The 21,242-nt window shown below is 39.6% G+C and overlaps 1 pseudogene; it reads right to left on the bottom strand.

Moving 5' to 3' along the window:
* Positions 1 to 11,314: 11,314 nt before the first annotated feature.
* LOC114634750 lies at positions 11,315 to 13,406 on the bottom strand (annotated as a pseudogene).
* Positions 13,407 to 21,242: the final 7,836 nt, after the last annotated feature.

Here is a 21,242-nt window from a genome sequence, read left to right as displayed (position 1 = left end):
ACTGGATTCTATATAGAAATGTATATAATGAGATATGTTAATTTGTATAAGGAGGTACAGAAGCAATGATAAAACATTACAATTTCTTAATTTTTATAAACATGGAATGCTGATTTAAAGAAACGGTAGGAGCTAGGTATCTAAGGAAGCTCCCTTTGTCACCAGTCTTATTTCTAAACTATTCCCTGTTGGCCCAAGCTTTGTCACTTGAAGTTCCCTTGATAGGTGCTATTTCTTGGTTTGTTTGAGATGGTTGAAAAATGATCTATGACAGTCAATATTCCAGAGAGTCAACTAGTAGAACAACAGCCAGAGTCAAAATACCAGAAGAAAATTAGTGTGTACTATTATGTGTACATTCCCTTAAGGTTCATATGTTCAAGTTGTATTGCATAGTATGATGGTATGTGGAAGTGAAGCCCATAAAAGATGATTTATTAATGGGAATGTAGTTCTAAGGAACAGAATTAGTGGCTTTATGTAAAGGATTACATGGAGCTTGTAGAAAGGTTCAGTTAGGAAAGTGCTAGCCACAAAATCATAAAGACCTGAACTCTATCCCAACAACAATGTAAAAAGATGGGCATAGTTATACACTTAATATCCCAGCATTACTTAAATGGAAAGAGGAAGATCCTTGGAGCTCATTGCTCTAACTGTCAAGCACCAGGCCAATGAGAAACCCTGCCTGACAAAAAAGAAGATCAGTGATATATGTGGAATTATACTTGAAATTAACAGCTGATTTTCACATGCATATACATATATATATATATATATATATATATATATATATATATATATATGTGCTTGCACATTTATACACCTGAGAACAGCTTCACATACAAACTTGCACTCACAAAGACAGATTAAATGAAGAATTAGGGCTATTGAGCTCTCTCTTGTCCTCTTTCTATTGTCTGATGGCAGTGGGCTCCATGTAGATTCTAGGAGAGAACAGGTCCTAAAACTCTTTCTCTTGCCCTTGTTTTGAGCCGTCCAGTATAAAGAACATAACATAAATTTGTGTTACTTAGATGTTTATGGATCTATGGCTAAGCAGCCTGAATTGATTGTGATGTCTTTCAAATCTACCCTTCTATCATCTTCAAAATTCCCATAAGTCATTGGGCCAATTTGTTGAAGATGGCCAAGCTTAAAGGGCAAAGCAAGAAGAGTCTTGTATCTATGCAGATGTGCAGGGTACCCAGTTCCATTCTTTTTAACAAAACTGACACGTATAAACCACCAATGCACCACTGATTTTCAGTTAGAACAACTTAGTCTGTACTGAAAAGCAATCTGAACTTACTACTTAAGTTCTAATTTCTACATAACAAAAATAACAATGAATATAATAGATTCAATAAAGATGCATATATGGAGAAATATATTTCTTAAACTAATTTTTTTTTACTAAATTAATGGAGGTACACAGAAATTAAGAGTACTAAAAGAGTTCATAGATTTTTATTTTACTGTTCTCTTTCTTGGCTTTATTTACTATAATTTTCAGATGCTAATTTTACTTATTACATATTTATTGCTTATAGGATTTTCATATTAATAATATGGCTATAACTTTCTTCTCACCTACACACTTGTCTGTTGCTATGATAAAAATACTCTGAAAAAATAAGCAACTTCTATGAAAAGGTGCTTATTCTGACCCACAATTTAAGAGTACAGTACATTGCAGCAGAAGAATCAAGGCAGTGGGAAATTGAATCTGTTAATCACACTTCATGTATAATTAGAAAGAAGAAAGAGATGAATGCATGTGGTTACCACACTTTCTCCTTTGTATACAGTATAGAATTATATCACAGGCGATGACACTACCCACAGCCAGTGGGTCTTCTAACCTCTATGAAAAAAAAATCATTTTGGAGCACACAAAGAGTTCCAAATCTCCAGGGAGTCTAGATTCTGTCATGGTGGCAATTGCATTTACTGTCACAACATGCAAAAAAATATGTACAACTTAAGAGTTCAATATTTCATTCTTTCATCACACAGTAAAGAAACTAAGACAGAAGGTAATAATAATCACACCTGGGAACTAAAAGCATCCAGAATTGGTAGTCTGTGTATGGTATCTATGCAACACAGACATCTGAAAATTGAAATTTGGGATATTAAACTGCAAAATCGAAATTAAGTAACTTCTAATGGTTTCACAGCAGAAGAGAAAGAATTTAAACTAAAATGTCATTCTTCTATTCTTAAATTAATGACTGGCATCTGAAATTTCTGCTGGCATATTTTTATGGGGGGGGATACTTTCCAACTGTGAAAGGCTGGGGAGATTGCTATGTAATATTCCAGGAAGAACAGAATTATTATTTTTACTGAGTAAAGTGTCTGTCTGAGCACACTGAAGATGTTAAAGATTGCCTAGTGCTTACAAAGGCCGACTCCAATGACACCTTTCTCCTTAAGTTCTCTTCTTTTCCTAGAACTGTTAATGAGGTGACTGTGTTTCCTTTTTGCTCAAGAGATTGTATCCATCCTGGACTCTTTGCCAACAATAATCAAGAACCCTGGAGACTCTCTCAACTGTCAAGAAAGATGCTTAAACATTATCACTGGACACATTTCTCCTTCCACTGTTAGTGAGTTATTTTTAGATTGCACCTTGCTGGAAACTAATCCAGTAACAGACAAGCCTCTGGATCCCTAGTAGATTTTCTTGATTTGGCTAAATAAAGCGGGAACACTCATCTTAATAATGTCGTGTAGCTCTTGGCATTGACTGACATATACCCTGTTTTTGTGTGTGTGTTTCTGTTTTTTGCTTTTGTTTTTTTTGTTTGTTTGTTTTGTTTTGTTTTGTTTTGTTCGAGGGTTTCTCTGTGTAGCCCTGGCTACTCTGCTGGGGCTGCTGGGGCTGCTGCTGCTGCTGCTGCTGCTGCTTCTGTATCATGTGTTCTTACGTGACATCTGAACCCAGCTTCGTCATACTTTCCATGTGACTAAAAGCCAAAATCTCTTCAGGAATCTGATAGACCTTTTCTATCAGATTGTGATAGCTGCAGCAACAGCCTCAAGTATTGAACAACTACTGGTGAAGAGGTCAACTCAGAGGCTTTGGAAAATTCCACCAGGTCCCTCCCCTCCTGGAAAAGATGTCATGAAGCACATAGGCACCTAATTACATTCCCCAGGAAAACCACAGGGTTGACAACCATTGACCACTTGCAGACATCAGAAGTCCAGAGACACATTCCTCAGGGCGGACCGACCTAAGGACCAATCAGTTTAAAACTCACACTGTTCTGCCAATCACATTGTGCCTAGTGGCTTTTGCTTTATTCTACCTCTGAAAGTAGTATAAAAATGGGCCAATTGGACTGCCCAGGGTTTTTGCCTCTCCTTTTGGATACAGGATGACCCCTGGAACAATAAACTCTTCTTGCTTTTGCATTGATCTCCAGCTCTACATGGTTCACTGGGGGTACGGGGAGTGTTCTCAGTAGCTAAGGATCCTCAGAATCTTACCCTGGGTTCTCAGACTCTTCAGAGAAAATATAGCTGTGTTATGTTTTTTAGAGCTGTAGTTCCAAACCTTCTTAATGTTGTGTCCCTTTAATACAGTTCCTTCTACGGTGGTGACACTCAGCCATAAAATTATTTTTGTTGCTATTTCATGACAGTAGTCTTACTACTGTTGTGAATCAAAATGTAAATATATATATTTTCCAATAGTTTTATCTGACCACAGCAAAAGGTTCTTCAACCCTGAGAAGGGTCATGACCCACAAGTTGAGAAATGGTGCTTTAGAGATCTCTAAAACCAGTACATGGTTGTTGTGGAGTTGTTATAGCATTGTGTTGTGTGTTATCTTTTCCTAGTTTTGTTTTTTTTTTGTTTGTTTTCGTTTTGTTATTGTAGTTTTTATATGGTATGTTGATTGCTTAGCTTGCTTAGCTGAATTAACATTTTTCCCTCCTTTGTAGATATATTCTGGCTGCTTGGCATTCTCTATGTATATCAAACAAGTCTCAAACTCCCAGAGAGCCATCAGTCTCCTGAGTGTTAGATTGAATGACAGCCTTGCTTTATTATTTGTGCTGATGATTTTTTGGTTTATTAAAAATAAAACCTAGCCATAGATATGTTTTTTAGAAAAATGCATATGTTTGGTTGAGGCACGGTATGGTGAAAGGAAAGGGGATGTCATTGTGGACCTATGCTGTGGCATCCCTTCCCCCTGAGTTACTAGCCATATGACAGATATAGTATGGAATAGACTTTATTTAGAGCAGGGCAAGGGAGTTGAGGGAGTAGAGATAAAGAAAGGCAGAGACAGACAGAGACACAGAGAGAGAGGCAGAGAGAGAAGAAGAAGAAGAAGAAGAAGAAGAAGAAGAAGAAGGAGAAGGAGAAGGAGAAGGAGAAGGAGAAGAAGAAGAAAAAGAACCAGCCAGGAGCATGTGGATAAAGAGAGGGAAAGTTTGGAGAGAGGTGGGAGTAAGGGCAGGGAAAGAAGGAGCAGAGAATAAGAGAGTAAAAAGATAAGAAGAGAAGAGAGTGAGGAGAAAGCAGACAACGCCTTTTACAGTTAGTCAGGTGTACTTGGCCGTTGCCAGGTAACTGTGAGACAGAGCCTAGAAGAAATGCTAACAATGATGTCTTTCAACTCCAAAATATCTCAACCCTTTCTCTTTACATGACCTTAGAAACACAATTTCTGTTCTAAGGTTACTAGACCTTGTCCCTTTCTTCTTCCTGGATTTCTTCCTTATTGTAGCTTCAACTATCTTCATGTGTAGAAAGTTACATAATTCTATGCATGCTTGATATATGCTTTGCTTCATTACAGAATTTTAGCACATTATTTCTAAGCCCTTGTTTTCCATACTCAAATTTGAACTGAAAACAAATCATGACATTTAGATTCCTTTTTAGGTTTGTTTGTTTGATAGATTGATTTTATGGTCTTGATGAGAGTTTCTAGAAACTTATTACAGTGATATTAATAGTAAAGCTTTTATGATTTGCTTTAAATGAAATTTATAGTAAAGTCTTTGAGTTTAGCTTTGAGTGAAATTTTTCAGTAATGCTTTTGCTCTGTTTGGGTCAATCTGAAGAGGCTGATGTATAATTATGAGATTTCTTGAAACTTGATGAAATGTTGTCCCAGAGAATCTGCACTTGGTGGTATGTGAGGGCTTGCAGACACAGCTACCTTGGTCATAAGGCAGTACTTACAAAGTAGAGTTCCTAATTTTATTATGGCTGTCCATGTTCAAAATGGACTGAGAATTGTGTGGGTTGTCTGCTGTTACAGGCAGAAAAGCAAGAAAACTTTGGTGGCTGAAATATTTCGGAGTCCCAATTATTCATGTACAATTTTTCAATAAAGTAACTAGAATAAGTTAGCCCAGTGTCAGACTTTCCTGAGAAGGGTTACCAGTCTGCTTCTTCAGAAGATAAAGCTACAGCATCGTGATGAGCTTCTTTATTGTGGTACCTACAACCAATATCCATAAATAACTTACTATTCATTTTATTTCATTATTACATTCTGAAATTTCATCAGATGTTAAAAAATTTGGAAATTCCTTCTATGTCTATCTGAAATATGTCCATGACTTTGGATATTTCTAATCTTTTCGACAATTCATTCTTTTCCCTATTCCTCTCACTTCCCTTAAACCAATTAAATTTTCCTATTTTTGCTTTTTCTCCTTATTTGGTTTGATCTAATTGATTTATTGTTTTAATAAATTCACAAGTTTCATATTGTTTCCCTGGTTGCGCATTCCTTGCTACTGATGTCATGTTTCTTTCTTGGAGATGATTTGTTTAATGTTATTTTCTAAACATCCCAAATCTTTTGACACTTGGAATGTTTGTTTTTCTCAAATACTTTTTTTGCCTTTCTGTTACAGCTTTACTGATTGTGAACGATGAAAAATGGCCACAAATTTCTTCATATATTTTCCTGAAAAATTTCTGGCCTAATCTCTGGATCTTCCATGTCTCTGGATTTGACTCATAATGTGGGATGGAAAAGGCATTGTATAAGTTTCTCAACAGATGATATTGAAATCTAAACTAGTTTATTTGAATGCTCAAATAGAGGTCAGTATAGAGGAGGGCTCAGGGTAACCCATACAAATTGATCACATTGACTGAGTAATGATGAACAATTGAGCTTTGCTGAATAAAGACACCTTTGATGATATGTAATGGTTTCCTTGGAGATTAAAATCTTCTTTTCTGGGAGAAGCTCATTAAGAGACAAGGTATTTGCAAGGATGTAGAACAACAGGATGTTCTAAGAGGAGGCAAAACATTTAATTATAAAGGGAAACTCATTAAAATCATGAAGGAACCAACTAAGTTACCTCAAAAGTTTCTACAACTACCTGGATACACTAGGCCACTCTGTAAGGGCTGTCAAGAGCCACTGCTAAAAGCTTAGAAATGCCTTGAAGAGGCTGAGAAAAGATACTCTCTAAACTGGTGAACTGCCTGAAGGCTATACAGTACACTCTCGCTTTTGTGAGATATCATGTTCTCTGGTGTGGACATTGGTGATATAGATGTCTTTGTGTCTTCCCTGCTCTAGTATGTAATCTCTTGCTCATATTTCTGCAATTAAGTCAAATAAATCTCATTGGTTTTATAAATTAGACATTTTTATAACATTATTATGGTCTTTCATCTATTTCCTGTTGAATAAATACATATTTGCTCATATTTCCACTACAACAGTGTCATACAAGAGGTGGTAGGTTAAAATGTGGTGGCACTAAGGGTGGTGTAACTTTGGTTGGCCTGTGCTATAGTGTACTCCTGAGAAAATATGCTTCACAGATAATTTAGAGTAAAAGGTTTATTGGAGGAAGGAAGAACAAAAGGAAGTCTTGGGGTCAGGAGAGAAAGAACAAGAAAGGCAGACAGACAGGGAGACAAAAGAGAGACTGAGAGAGATGGGGAGAGAAAGAGAAATAAAGAGGGGGAAAGAGAGAGGGAGAGGGAAAGAGACAGAGAGACATAGACAAAGAGAGAGATAACAAATTTAAAAAAGAGAGATGAGAGACTGAAAGAAAGATCTGGGGTTTCTGGGACACAGGACCTAGAACCCCTGATGTGGGACTGGTTGTACCAGGTAAGGTTGTAAGCTGCTGCTTGGGCTCTGATGGTAGCCCAATGGGAATATCTATTTGCTAACAACAGGTGTCAGGACAAACATCCTTGGTTTTGCTGGTCAAAGTGATTCCTGCCCCTTGCTTCTTCATTATAGGTTGTTAACACTTTGTAACACTTTTTTTCTGGGAAAAATTCTTCTATTGGCCAGCCTAGGTTTAAAGCTCTTTCTTATCCCAGAATGAGATTCAAGGAGGAGTTCCACTGTCTTGGAGACCATTGTTTCAAGAATCTGATGACCAAAAGTTGGGACACAAATTGTTAGCTTACTGTCTAAACTCCACCTCCACAGTTACCTGGCAACAGCCAGCCTTGGCCCACTATAAAAAGGTCTGCTTGCCACCTCCTCTCTCTTGCTGTCTTGCTCTCTCTTGCCCTTTGCTTCTTCCTGTCTGCTCACACCTCCTCCCCTTTCCCCACTCTCCATGTGCTCATAGCCCGTCTCTCCTCCTCTACTTCTTTTCAATCTCTCTCTCTCTCTCTCTCTCTCTCTCTCTCTCTCTCTCTCTCTCCCTCCCTCCCTCCCTCCCTCCCTCTCTCCTCTCTTCTCTCTCTCTCTCCCTCCCACTCTCTGCCTCTACTACCCTCCTGGCTCCCCTCCCCATGCCTTCAATAAAATCTATTCTATACTATGTGACTGGTCCCTCAGGGGGAAGAGACGCTTCTGCATGGGCCCACTGAGACATCCCCTTCCCCCATACCTATTCACAGATCCACAGAACATAGTCTCTTTATCTCCTTATCTTTTTATAAACACATCACAAATCTCTCTTTAGAATGTCTTCATCCTCTCAGAGGAGAAAGGGAAAAGGGATGAGAGGAAGGACTCTGAGGGAGTACCAGGAAGGGAGACAGCATTAGGGATATAAATAATTTAATTAATGAAAATAAATAAATTAAACATCTCCTGCCAAAAGAATGTCTTCATCCTTCCAAGTCACCTACAGTCACACTAAAAGAGATTCCCAATTAGTTTCCTATGATCAGTGAAGAGACTTTGACATTTCATCTGACACAACAACCTTCTGGCTTTAAACTGTGAGTTTCTTCAAGCAAAGTCTGTTCAGGAAAGCTTATGAACAGCAAGGGTAATAGTGTGTAATAGACTGTATAAGAAGAGAGATGGAGTACAGATGTTTATTCTGCTTTACAGAATTTTCATTTTTCTGATATACACCTTTATTTTGTTTTACTCAGTTTGTTCTGGCTGTGTTTACTGGCACTTATTCATTTTAAATTTACACATAACTGATAGACTCTGTAATCAGATAGTAACTGTATTAATGAGAGTCTCTGATAATGGATGAGTTCCTTAGATGGAAGACAGCACAAAGTTTATGATGCTTTGGAGCTGTGGGTCTATAACATCCCTGGCTAAGAGTCCTAGAGAATATTGTATGAAAAAGGAATTTGAGGTTCTATCTCCTTTTGTGTGATGTGCGTGTACATGTGTGTGCATATGCATGCATGTGTGCATACATGTACATGTGTGTTTTGTGTATATGTGTATAGAATGTGTGTTCATTTGTGTGTGTGTGTATGCATCTGCATGTGGAGCACAGAGGGCTGTGTCAAGACTCTTCCTTTATCACTGTGCACCCCACATATTGCCTTTTTATTCCTGCTGTTTTTTAAATTTATTTTTTAGTTTTATTTTATGAGTTATTTCAGTGTCTGTTTGACCTAAATGTATATTTTTGCTTCACATTAACACCTGATGCCCATGGACTCCAAAAAAGTCATCAAATATACAGAAAGCTGTAAGTTTCCATGGGGATATTGGGAACTGAACTTAGCACTTCTGTAAGAGCAGCAAATACTCTTAATAACTCAGCAAGCTCCCATCTTGAATTCTAAGACTGGATCTCTCACTAAGCATGAAACGTTTTCAATCTGCAAATACTAGCTAGCCATCAAGCTTCCAGGCTCCTCCCATCCCCATCTCACCAGAGCTGGGAGTGTAAGTACAAATCACAATATTGAGTGTTTTGTTCTGTGTTTTGGAGATTTAAATTTGGGCCTCCATTCTTTTATGCAACCAATTTACTCCACATCCCCCTAATTATTTTTCAGTCACAAATTTTTCCACAACCCTTTACCCATTTCCAACTTTATAACTATCAACACTTTATTATTTGCTTTGTATCTCTGGTTCATGTGATATCATAAGGTCCATTTGTGGAGGCCCTATGTTCCTTTATAGTGCTTTCTAAACATTTTTCCATATGACCTAATTTTTAAATGTGTTCCAAAGAAAATTTTCACATGTCCTATTCTCGTAGTCTCTATTAATTTTCCTATTTCTTGCTGTTTGGGTACATTTTAGTGGTTTTCTAGAAAAGAATTTAGATCAAGAAGTATAACTAATCTTCATGTTTCAAAATAACTTTTATTCATGCAAATCATAGCACTGATTAATTTACCTTAAAAACACCATTTTGATGTTAGAGTAAAGCAAAATGCACTAGAGTTTTTTGTTTTGTTTTTTTTTGTTTGTTTGTTTGTTTTTGTTTTCACATTTCAAGTGACTTTATTAGAAGGCTGCTTGCCTTTGACAAACTCCAGTTATAGCACAGACTATGCAGACCGGTGATTTTTGCATTTATCTTACATCCTATTTGTATTTTCTTCATCAGGCTATTCTTGGGCTATGGAGGCAGAGTTGCCAAGTGACCAACTGGCCACTCATTGAGCATGGGCAGTCACAGGCCAGGAGGGAGACCAGGTCACAGGTTGGAGAAGGCAGGCCACCCTGTGCTTCAGTCCTCACCCTCATACCAAATTTCTGGTGAAGCACCTCATTGCCTTGTTCCAAAAGGGCAAAATAAGGAAATCCTCCCAGTCCAGGAAAGAATGTCAAGCTGCTACCTTTCCCATTACCCTACTCAGCCTGAGGGGTCCTCCCTGTGCCTTTCCTTCTGTTTCTGGTGGGATGGACATGCTGTTAGTGTGGCATGAGGCAAGGTCACTCTGTGTCCACTTTTCCATCTTGTCTCCCTATGCCCCACCAGGTGGTGACAGGAAGGTACAATCAACCATGAACGTAAATATGAATAAAACAATGAACTTCAAAATGACAGGCTATTAATTAAACACATATATAAAAATAGTTAGGAAATAACTCTGTTGAAAAAAATACAAAATAAATAGGCTCCAAGCAGAGTGGTACACGTGTGGAATGTGAGGCTGGTCCTGCTTGGCTCCATAGGGCCCTCAGAACAGACTTGAGAACAGGCAAACTACCTGCTCCAGGCTTGCAGTAAGTGTGGCAGTGCAGTGTCCAGCTTGTCCTTCTGAACCTAATCCTTTACCCAGTAAGACATAATTAAGGCCTTCAGCATCTTTTTCTTCTCATCAAGGCAGCAGACATGGGCAGGTATCCTGTCCACCCTCACATCACAGAACCAAACAATGAGTGTGGGCATGAGCTCTTGCCAGTCTTCACAGGACTTAGGGGCAGCTCAGAGGACATTAGGCCCATGCAGGAAGCATAAATCCTCTGGGTTCCAGGTCCTAGCACTAACTTTCAGCAAAGCCATGCACCGAGGTGTCAGTGCTCAAGTACCTGGGCGCATCCAGGTGGCCTTACTGGTGAGCTTAGAATGGGCAAGGACATAATGGGTACTTCTTCAGCGTCCCATACCACAGGTCCAGATGGATGCTGCAGCTTGGGAAACAGGTTTGAAAGAGCAGCCAGCACTGAGGGAAGAAGAACAGAAGGACAAGAGTGGGGGCAGGCCCACTTTCTACCACAGTGCATCAGTGGAAAGATATGAAGGGGCACAGGAATTCTCTTTGGACCAGAGGGATGCCATGACTGATTGGGCTGCGTGAACGAGATGGAAGAACTGAGCTGGCATCCAATCTCACTATCTGGCAGGCACTGTGGAAAATGTCCTGTTTCTAGTGCAGAAGTCCACATCTTACTGATCCCTGGACCCCAAGGAACATTCACAGGTCTTTCTTGGAAGAGACACAAAGGTCTGCCAGGTCAGTAGGACCAGCCCAGAGCTTGGCAGCTCCCTGCTCATCCCCTGCGGTATCCTGGCTTTCAGAGCTTGGAAAGTCAGCTTAGTGTTGGCACATTCACAGAATGAGGCGGTTGCACACGCTGGACTGCAGCCCAGGGTCACCAAGTCCGCCACTCTCCCATCACTGAGACTGCACATCCAGGGTGATTTTCAGGTTCTCGTAGACCACATAGCTAATTCTTAAAGCTGGAATCACCTTCATGAAGTTGAGGGCCAGACCCCAGTATAGCCCAAAGACCCCCTCAGTCCGTAGAATCTGTTTGAAGAGGCTGTTCATGGTTAACTCAGGTGCACCCTCAATGGAGGCTTGTGCCTGCATCTGGGTCCTGACCGGGGCTAGTGGGCTAGCTGGCCAGCTGGCCAAAGGTACTGGAGATAGAGCCACTGGCCAGAAGTAAGAACATCCCAGGGTCTGCACTGTTTAGTGCTGTAACCAGGTATTCTTCAATGTCTCATAAACAGCTAGATCGATGCCAGCATAGGGAATGATCCCCAGCATGTTGGGGATGTAGCCTTTGTAGAAGGCTGCTACACTCTCTTTAGCCAAGATCCTCCTGGCACAGTCCAATATGCACGAATACTAGCCTGTTTTCCGCAGGGCCCATTCAGGTCTTTTGAACTTTCATTGGGTAGATACTATTCTGGGCAATGGCCTCCACCAAGGAGCCTGTCACAAGCCTTTGATGGATCCTCAGCGTCTCCTGATCACTACCAACAAGGAGTTTCATCTGCACATATGCCATGAATTTGATGGCCGACTCAGGGGCAATTTTGAAGACATTGATGTCATTGCTGTGCCAGAGTGACTTTGCTCCCCCTTCTCCAATCATCTGTGTGAATCTACCTGTGATGCACATGTTTTTGTTGCGGGAGGTATGGGCCTGCATGAGCACCTTCAGTTTGTCTAGGGGGGGCAGTGCAGGTTCTGGAAACTGCCTCTGCCCCACCTTCTGCCACCAAGTGCCTCTACCACATCCCCATCTGCCTCTCCTTCACTGTGAACTCATCATCTGAGACTGTCAGATTCTCACCGACATCGATCATCAAGTGCTTCCAGTACAGGATCATCTTAGGGATATTCTTCACAGGGTGCAGGAGGTGGTATTTCTTCCACTCTTCCAGTTGATGCTCATCATCCTGCCATTCTTATCCATGCTCTTAAGAATCTTCTCTGCCTGCTGTTCAGAGATCTTGACACCCAGGTCTCGCAGAGACTGCATGATCTCCTGCGCGTCGATTTGTCCATCATTCTTTTTGTCCAGACACCAGCCTCAGCTTTTGCTCATGATCTTGTAAAAACTCTTCAAAAAGTCCAGTTGAGGGACAGAAACTGAAGGAGGGGCCGTTTCAAGACCACTCCACCTGAGTATCTATCCCATGTGCAATCACCAAAGGTAGAGGCTGATGTGGAAGTCAGGAAGTGCATGCTGATAAGAGCCTGATATGGATATCTCCTCAGAGGTCTTCAAGAGTCTGACATACTCAGAGGCAGATGCTCACAACTAGCCATTGAACTGATCATGGGGTTCTCAATAGAGGAGTTAGAGTGAAGACTGAAGGAGAGCTGAAAGGATTTGCAGCACCATGAGGAGAGCAACAATACCAACCAACCACAGCTCCCAGGGTCTAAACCACCAGCCTGGGAGCACTTAGGGAGGGATCCAGTGCTTCAGTTGAATATGTAAAAGTGGAGGGCCCTGCTGGGCATAGGTGGAAGAAGAGAACCTTGACCGCATGATGGCTGGTTGCCCCAGGGGGTGGGAATTTTGAGGGTGGGGAGGTGGGAGTGGGGGGGTAGATAGAGGTTACATCCACAGAGAAGAAGGAGGAGGGGTGAGGGGATTGGGGGTTCCTAGGTGGGTGGGGGATGGGGTAAGGGGACAACATAGGAAATGTAAATAAAACATCCAATAATTTAAAAAAAAAAAGTCCAGTTGCCCATCAAGGTCCTTGTCACCTGCTTGCACAATTTTCCAGAGCTCGCCTCGTACCGTGCAGTCCCGGGCTCCAGGTCGTTGACACACAGGCCACTTTCGCAGTTGACATCGAGTGTTTGGAAGAGGCTCCACAGGCGCAGCTGGTGGTCCAGGCCGCCACAGACAGCGCCTCCGCACAAGTCCCCAACAGAAACAGAGACAAGGCAGACTACTAGATGGTGGCAGTGGTGTCCGGCAGCGGGGAGGCCTTGCAGAGGCACCACAACTGCTCACCATAAGCACAGAAAGACGCGGCTTTCCTCAGACAGCAAGCATGGGCTCCAGAAGGCGGCCAACTGGAGGGAGAGGCCGCTTCCGGGAGCCCTGCCCCTTCTTTTGTTTGTTTTAAAAATAGTTCAGAAAATATGCAGAAAGATAAGTGTGTGTGGCATTCATGACTGATGTAATATTTAAATACATGCATATGTTGCTTACAGGAAATGTCCATCAAGTTGTTATATGACCTTTACAAAGAGTTAAAAAATATAAAATGAAATGAATAATAGATAAGATAAACTTATGACTGAATTACACTAGGACTATTTATTTTCATGATAACAAGGATAAGTAAATTATTCATCTTACTTCAATAAAATACTAACATTATAAAGATTATCATCAATAAAAGTCATAAGGTATAACATCAAGGTGCCTCTGTAAGAAATGCACAGGGCAAAACAAGTCTCTTGACCTGTGTTTGATCCCAAAGGTCCTACATGTTAGAAAGAGAGAATCCATACCTTCAGGCTTTATTTGTCTTCCACCTGCACAATATGCTTTTTTTCTAACCTTATACTCTAATACTTAGATAAAATCATACTGTCTAGATACAGAATAGCAATAACCCCTTTGACTTTTCTTATTGAAAGGTAACAGAGATTCTCAATAGTTATATAATTTTTATGTTGTATATGAGGCAGGGCAGACTTGAAAACACTTCATAATAGATTCACCAAATGGTAATGATATCATTGATTCTGACACAGATAAATAATAGGATGTGTATGATGGTCACAAAACAAATCTACCTGCTATGCTAGGATCCCAGTCTCAAGTGGGGCACATGGGACAGAATATTAGGAGGCCTTGCTCTCCAGCAACACTATTATATTTTAGAAGCATAAGGAAGAAAAGAGTAGCAGGAGGGAGATTTGGTAGGAAGGAGAAGAAGGAGGAAAAGGGAGAAGGGAAGAAGGAGGAAGGATTAGCAGGAAAAGGAAGAAGAAGGAGGAGGAGGAGGAGAAGAAGAAGGAGGAGAAGAAGAAAAAAAGAAGACAAAAAAGAAGGTCATGAAGAAGATGAAGAGGAAAATTAGAAGAAGGAGAGGAGGTGAAGAAGAAGAAATAAAAATAGAAAGGAAGGAGGAAGTTAATGAAGAGGAGAAGGAAGAAGGAGGGAAGAAGTACAAGGAAGAAGAAGAGGAAGAGGAGGATAAAGAGAAGGAAGGAGAAGAGAAAGAAGGAGGATGAACAGGAGATGAAGGAGGAGGAGGAAGAGGAAGAGAAAAAGCAATGTGGGTATATGAAACATTCTTAAATCTACTCTGTACATACCTGTCGTCTTCTTTCAGTCCTTGTATTTAAGTCACTTCTATATCCTATGTCTTTTGCACTTCTTAGCTGAAAAGAGACATTGTACTCACACCTCTGTAAGTACCTTTCAGTACCATGAGTGAGTGAATTCTGTTAAATCATTTCCTTCCATTTCAAGAGAGTCTCCACAGTTCTTCATGAGAAATGATAGTAAACAGGATGGTAGTGACAAAGGATGATTTGAATCAACAATGAAGGTAGAACAGAGGTAACAGAAAACAGATGGATGTGACAGAATTTTGAAATGAAAAAGGAGTAATCCTGAGATCGGAAGATCTTGAGAGGGGATAACTTTGAAAGAAAGTTATGGTCATATGGGTGATATTAAAGAAAATGATGGATAAATAGGATTATAGTAAGAAAAATCAATGGAGAAGAGAGGATGTTGGTGAGAGAGAGTGATGCTTGTCAGGCTATAGAAGGACATCTCAGGTTGACATGGGCCTGGAACTGCAGGTGTTTGGCCATGCCCCCAGAACCCAGTACCCTAACATGCAGTCTCATCTCCATTTAACCTGTACTATAAGTCGTGTAAGACACAGCAAAGGGCGTGACTAACAGGCCTCTGCCTTGACATTTACATATTAATGAATTATCCAAAGGCGGGGGGGGGGGGTGGATGGGGGACATAGCTAATTAAGTTTTCCCCTCCAGCCCCTCCTCTTTCCCACTCCCCATTTAAGAGAGCTTCTCCTGGCATTTGGCGGGGACGCATCCACATTCAGATCCAACTTTTCCGTCATGAATAGTAAAACTTTTATCTTGGATTCCACGTGTTTCCTGGAACCTGGGACTTCATTGTGTATGTGGGAAAACTCCTCTGTGGGCAAAGCCTCCAGTTTCAGGACTCCCTCCCCCGCAGTCCGCAGGCCACTGACTCTGCAGCCTCTGGTCTGTGCGCAAGTTTTTTCCCTTCAGGTGCTAAGGATGAATGAGAGAGCAGGATGGTTAGAGATGATGTTGGAGTAAGATAATGGTGGATAGAGAAGATGATGACAGTATTATGCTGAATGAGCATGATGCTTAGGGATTGTGATAAAGAGAGCAAGATGTTTAAAAGGGATCATGATGAGGTGATGTTGAGAGAGGTGATAGATCAAGAAAAAATGATAGTGACAGAGGATTACGAGGAGAGAGGATGAATGTGATGGTGAGATAGGCTAATGGTTAGAAAGTGTGTTGATGAGAGAGAAGATAAACATGAAAGAGGATCATATTGAAGTCTCTGTTTTTCTTACTTTAAATTAGACCATATCAGTTCATCGTGAACCATAAATAAACATGTGCCTTCTAAATCTATTTTATCCTTTAAATTTTTCAGTTGAATTAACAGCTTAATAACCTTTTGTGGTTGCACAATTGCCTTTAAAAAAAAAAAAGCAAGATTGGTGAGATCCCTGTGAAAATGCCACACAATTCTAAAGAACTGACCAATAGCTAAGCAGTGCTATCTAAATATAAGAAAAAGGAACATACACAACAGCAAATTGATACTAGATCTTGGTAGTTTCTTGTTTTCTTTGTCAAGGTCTCTAAATCTGTGACCCCAGCAACTCTTATAACTGTGGCTTGCTTATAGTTTCAGAAGTTTAGTCATTGGCATTATGTTAGGAAGGATGGCATCATGTAGGCATAAATGTTGCTGGGTAAGCAGTTTGAGAGTTCTACATCTTGATTAACAGGCAGAAGATAGAGAGACTAGGACTAGCTTGAGCTTTTGAAGCTCCAAAGCCCACATCAAGTGATACATTTTCTCTTACAAGACACCAACTACCCCAATTAATAGGATCACTCCCTATGCAAGCAAATACATGAGCCTATGGGAGCTATTTTTATTCAACCTATCATACCATTGAATCAAAGATGTAGTACAAACAAAAACATAAATATTGATTGATTTATGTCACAAGTACCTGAATGGCATCTGTTGAAATGTGTGCAGTGATCTAAGGACACCTTTTCAAAAATTTTGTACAGAGAACAAAAACTTCAAGCTATTATGTGAGACATGCCAAATTCTCTCTCCTGAAGAGACAGAATCTAAAGAAAGAAGCCAGGACTGAGAAGCAGGTGCAATAGATGGGAGGCAGTAGTACTTAGGTTGGTGCAATGACTCTGCATTGAAACAGGACTAAAAAAATCCTCTTTGTAATTAGAGTTGTGATATGCAAAGCATATTGTGAAGATAACAGATGTTGCTTAATTACCTCTGCCTGAGTGATAGATTAAAGTATTTACAATACAGATAAAATTTCTCACTCCCTTGTATATCTTATAATAAATGTAACAAAGCCCTAATGGTCATGGTGCTATGCTTATTTACCATGCAGTGTTTATGAGTTTAAAACCTACCTTTCTTCTTCATTAGCTCTGATGCTGAAGTTGACCTTGTTCTACTTCTTAGTGCCAGGTATACAATAAAAAATGCTCTAATGATACCTTGCCTGATTTGTCTCTTCCCTTCTTTGATCTCTTTCTATTCCTCCACTACCTCATCAACAGTGGACATGTTTAATCTGCCTGTGGGCAAATGTATAAATATAAAACAAAATAATGTTTGTGTTACAAATTTACTTATTTATGTTTTTATCTGTGTGTGTGTGTGTGTGTGTGAGCGTGCACGTGCTTGTGTGCATGATTGTGTATATGCCATATATATATTGAAAATCATAGCTCTACATGATGAGTCTTCTACAGTAATTCTCCAACTTAGTTTTTAAGACATGAACTTTCCCTAGCTTGGATTTCATTGATTCAGAGTAACTGGATGAATAGGATGGCCCAGGGATGCTTCTGGTTTTACCTCTCCCTGAACTGTGATGGAAGGTCTATACTGCATTGTCTGTGTTTTTACTAAGGTGCAAGAGATCAAAACTCAAAAACTTGTAAGTTCATAGCAAGCATGTTTTCCGGTGAGCCATAGCTGAGTTCATGTGTCTACATATGTAAGGGTCCATGATTTACTGAAGAATGAGACCCAGACTCAAATAGTATATAAACGCAAAACAAAGAGTGTCTTATTCTGCAGAAGTCCAATATACTGGGGTATCCCCATTACTAAGAAAAAGAGACACCCAAGTTAATTGCAGATCTGATTTGAAGCACATTAGGGAATTCTGAGGTAGGTGACCTCTATGTAAATTTGTTGCAAATATCTGTTTGGACATTCCATCACAGAAGTGCATGGGCTGGAAAGTTGCTGGAGATGTGTGAAAACTGTTGCTGACCTATTATCCTTGCCTTAGGCCAGATGGCAAGTCAGCTTCTGAGGCTTTGCCTTTCCTGGAATTGCCTAGTTTGTGGAAAAACAGATTTAGGCCTACTCTCCTTAACTGCCAATTTGAAGACTGTCATGGAATACCTTCTCACCTTTAATTAAATGAAAGATTAGAAGACCATAAGATATCTTCACTTCCTTCTTTTCCCATAAAAGGCATCTAAGGAATGTTAATAAATTTGAATTAATTTTTCTTCAAATACAGAATAATCTACAGTGACTATTGTTCCTGATAGACATTAAGTACACAACCTGGAGGCTGTTTCTTTAACCATATACAGCCAAAAACAATAATTTAATAAATGCCTTCATTCAGGTAGCTGTATAGACTTTCCACACATAGTTCAAATGTATTTTCAAAAATAAAATTGTTGGGTCACCGGTTATGAGCATAATTAACCAAATGTGCTGAATTATGGCTATATTCAATTACTCTTTAACCAATATTACAGAATTTTCCCAGTGACCTTACATTTACAGGCCCTGGCTCTTTTTAATTTAGATTCATCTCACCTTCTTATAATAATATGGCATCTTTTTGAATTAATACACTTTTCTCCCAATTCTGTGTGCACTAAAATAAGGAAGGAAGAAGAGAAGAAATGATAGAAGAAGGAAATAAAGAAAAAGAGAAAAGAGAAATTGCCAGGACCAAATCCCATGAGATATCTGCTGTTCTGGAAAAACCTAGTCAGTTAAGGTACAAGGTTAGGAAAGGATATTTGTGGACTCAACTCCCAGGAATTTAAAGAATGTCTGTTATTTCTTGAAAGCCAATTAAGAGAGTGGGATTGTCTTGGGCAATGAGGATATGATAGTGTGAAAGTCATAAGCAATGATCCTTGCCTAACCTTCCTGTTCTGCTTTCCTTGATAACAACTGCCTGAAAAATACAGTTTAAGGGATTAATCAGACTTTTAGACTTGCACTTCTTTTTGTCTCTTGTCTTTTTATTAGTCTGCTCTCCCCTTCCCCCCAGGTCCTCATTGATTTCCCCTCGGGTCGAGGGCAAGAAATAAACAGGGTACTTAATCAATGGCTCAAAGTTTAGAGCACTCTCTGCTTTTCCAGAGGATCTGGAATTTATTTCTCGTCTCTAGATGGCTGCTCTCAACTACATGTAACCCGAGTTACAGGGGCTCTAATCCTATGTTCTGTCCTCCAAAGTCATTACAAAAATGTAGTCCATAGATATTCATGGATGTAAAATGCCAATACACATAATTTTAAAAAATTCTTTTAAAAGAATTAAAGACATACAGGAGGGGGAGAAGGAAGGAAGAAATGTAAACATTATTCAGATGCTTGTTATTTATTTGCCTTTTCCCTTTTTCAAACTTCCATTGATATATCTTCTCTTTAAATGTCTTTTTCCCCCTGTGTGATTTTGTAGATACATAGAAGCTGATTATCTTTTCTTTTTTAATGTTATTTTAGAATTCTTGAGTATTATTCAATACCAAACAGGGTATATTTCTTCCTTGACAGTGGTTTGCGAGATTACATTCTTGAATATAGTATTGCATACACAGACAAGCAAATCTGTTGAATCTACTTCTTCCCTTAAGTGTGCTCCACAGAAAACACATTTTGTTTGGAGATTTCTTTCCTCTTTTTTATTGCTATGTATGTGATTGCATTCCACTGAGGCTGTGTTGTTTTGTCGTTCATGGTCTGAAGGTCTTTTATTCAAGATAATTGTTGTTCTTTTTTGTGTTGTTGTTGTTGTTGTTGTTGTTGTTTTCTTAGGACAGAACTGATAGAGGGAACCTATATAAATACAAAGGGAATTCATTGGAATGACTAACAGTCTCTGGTCCAGCTTGTCTGACAATGACTATCTTCAGCTAAATCCCAAGAAAATCCAGTATTTGTTCAGTCCACAAGGATGGATGTCTCATATATGTTTCAGAGACACCAGAATTCTAAAGAAGTGGGCTATGATGCCATTCAAGGGATGAACTTACTAGAGAAATCAAGGGCATGCAGGCAAAGAACAAGCAATTTTTATTTTCATGTTCTTTTTATGGGAAAATACAAAGTAGAGTGGTCTACATTTATGGTTCTTCTTCCTACAATCTCAAGTAATTTGGATTTAAGGGGAGTCATGTGAACAGATTTTAATAAACTCTATTAGATATTAATATGAACCAGTCACACATACCCCTCCAAGAACTTATGCAGATTCTTATGGATTATTTAAGCTCCCTTGCACAATTATTAGGGAATTATCCTTAACGTTCATTTCTATTAAGTAGATTGTTACTTCTCAGCTGTGTACCAAACACTTACTGTTTAAATCTTGCCTAAGCTACTTCTTATCCAGTAGTCTTTTCTGGCAGGTGGCATCTTACTTGTTCCTATGCTTTTAATCTATCACATTTAAAGGAGATCTCCTCTTCTGTCTTCCTCTATCTGCACTCTGCCAAGTAATTGGCTGTAGCCAACTTTATTTAACCAATAGTTTTAAATTGGGGAGCAAAGTTTTTATATAGCATCACTTGCTGCACCTGAGGATCAGCTTGTCCTCAACAACAAGATCTTGCAGGTCAGTAGTTAACAGGTGAATACATAGCAGCAAATGACCACTCCTCAACCAAGTTATCCCACCACAAATGGTCAAATTAACTTACAATCAATCACAGCTGTACCAATAGTTTCTGTTTTAGTTATTTTCAGGTATAATCAAGGTGAAAACAAAGAATAGCAATCACAGTAGGTTTCAGTCAGAGGAGAGACCCCTGCTTCTAGTGAGAAATGATGTGGTAGGGGTCTGTAGTAAAGGTTCTTCCAAAGGTCCTGAATTCAGTCCTCAGAAAGTAGCTTACAACTTCCAGTAACTTCAGCTTCAGGGCATCTGATACCCTCATAGTCCTTCTTAGACACCTTCATACATGGACATATACACAAAGACACTTACAAATAATAACAACCTGCAATTTATCAAAGCTGGAATCATATTTTGTTGTTTCCCTAGTCTACCTGCCTGTGAAAACTATAAATAAAATTAAAATCAGATGTAAACCACATAAAGTTACTTGGTTTTTGTGGTAATGCTGTTTGCAATATGCAGAGACCTCTCATCTTTCCTGTCCTTAACCAGGTCTTTTGATTAGAATAACCTTTCCATTCTGTCTTACAGACACCACATTCTTCTAGCTTTTTATCATTTGTTGCTGGCACCACAGACTGACAAGCTGGAAC

Source organism: Grammomys surdaster, unplaced genomic scaffold (genome assembly GCF_004785775.1).
Source record: "Grammomys surdaster isolate TR1022 unplaced genomic scaffold, NIH_TR_1.0 1087, whole genome shotgun sequence".
Taxonomy (NCBI): Eukaryota; Metazoa; Chordata; class Mammalia; order Rodentia; family Muridae; genus Grammomys; species Grammomys surdaster.
The sequence above is the reverse complement of the archived record's forward strand: the minus strand, read 5'-3'. Positions and strand labels throughout refer to the sequence as shown.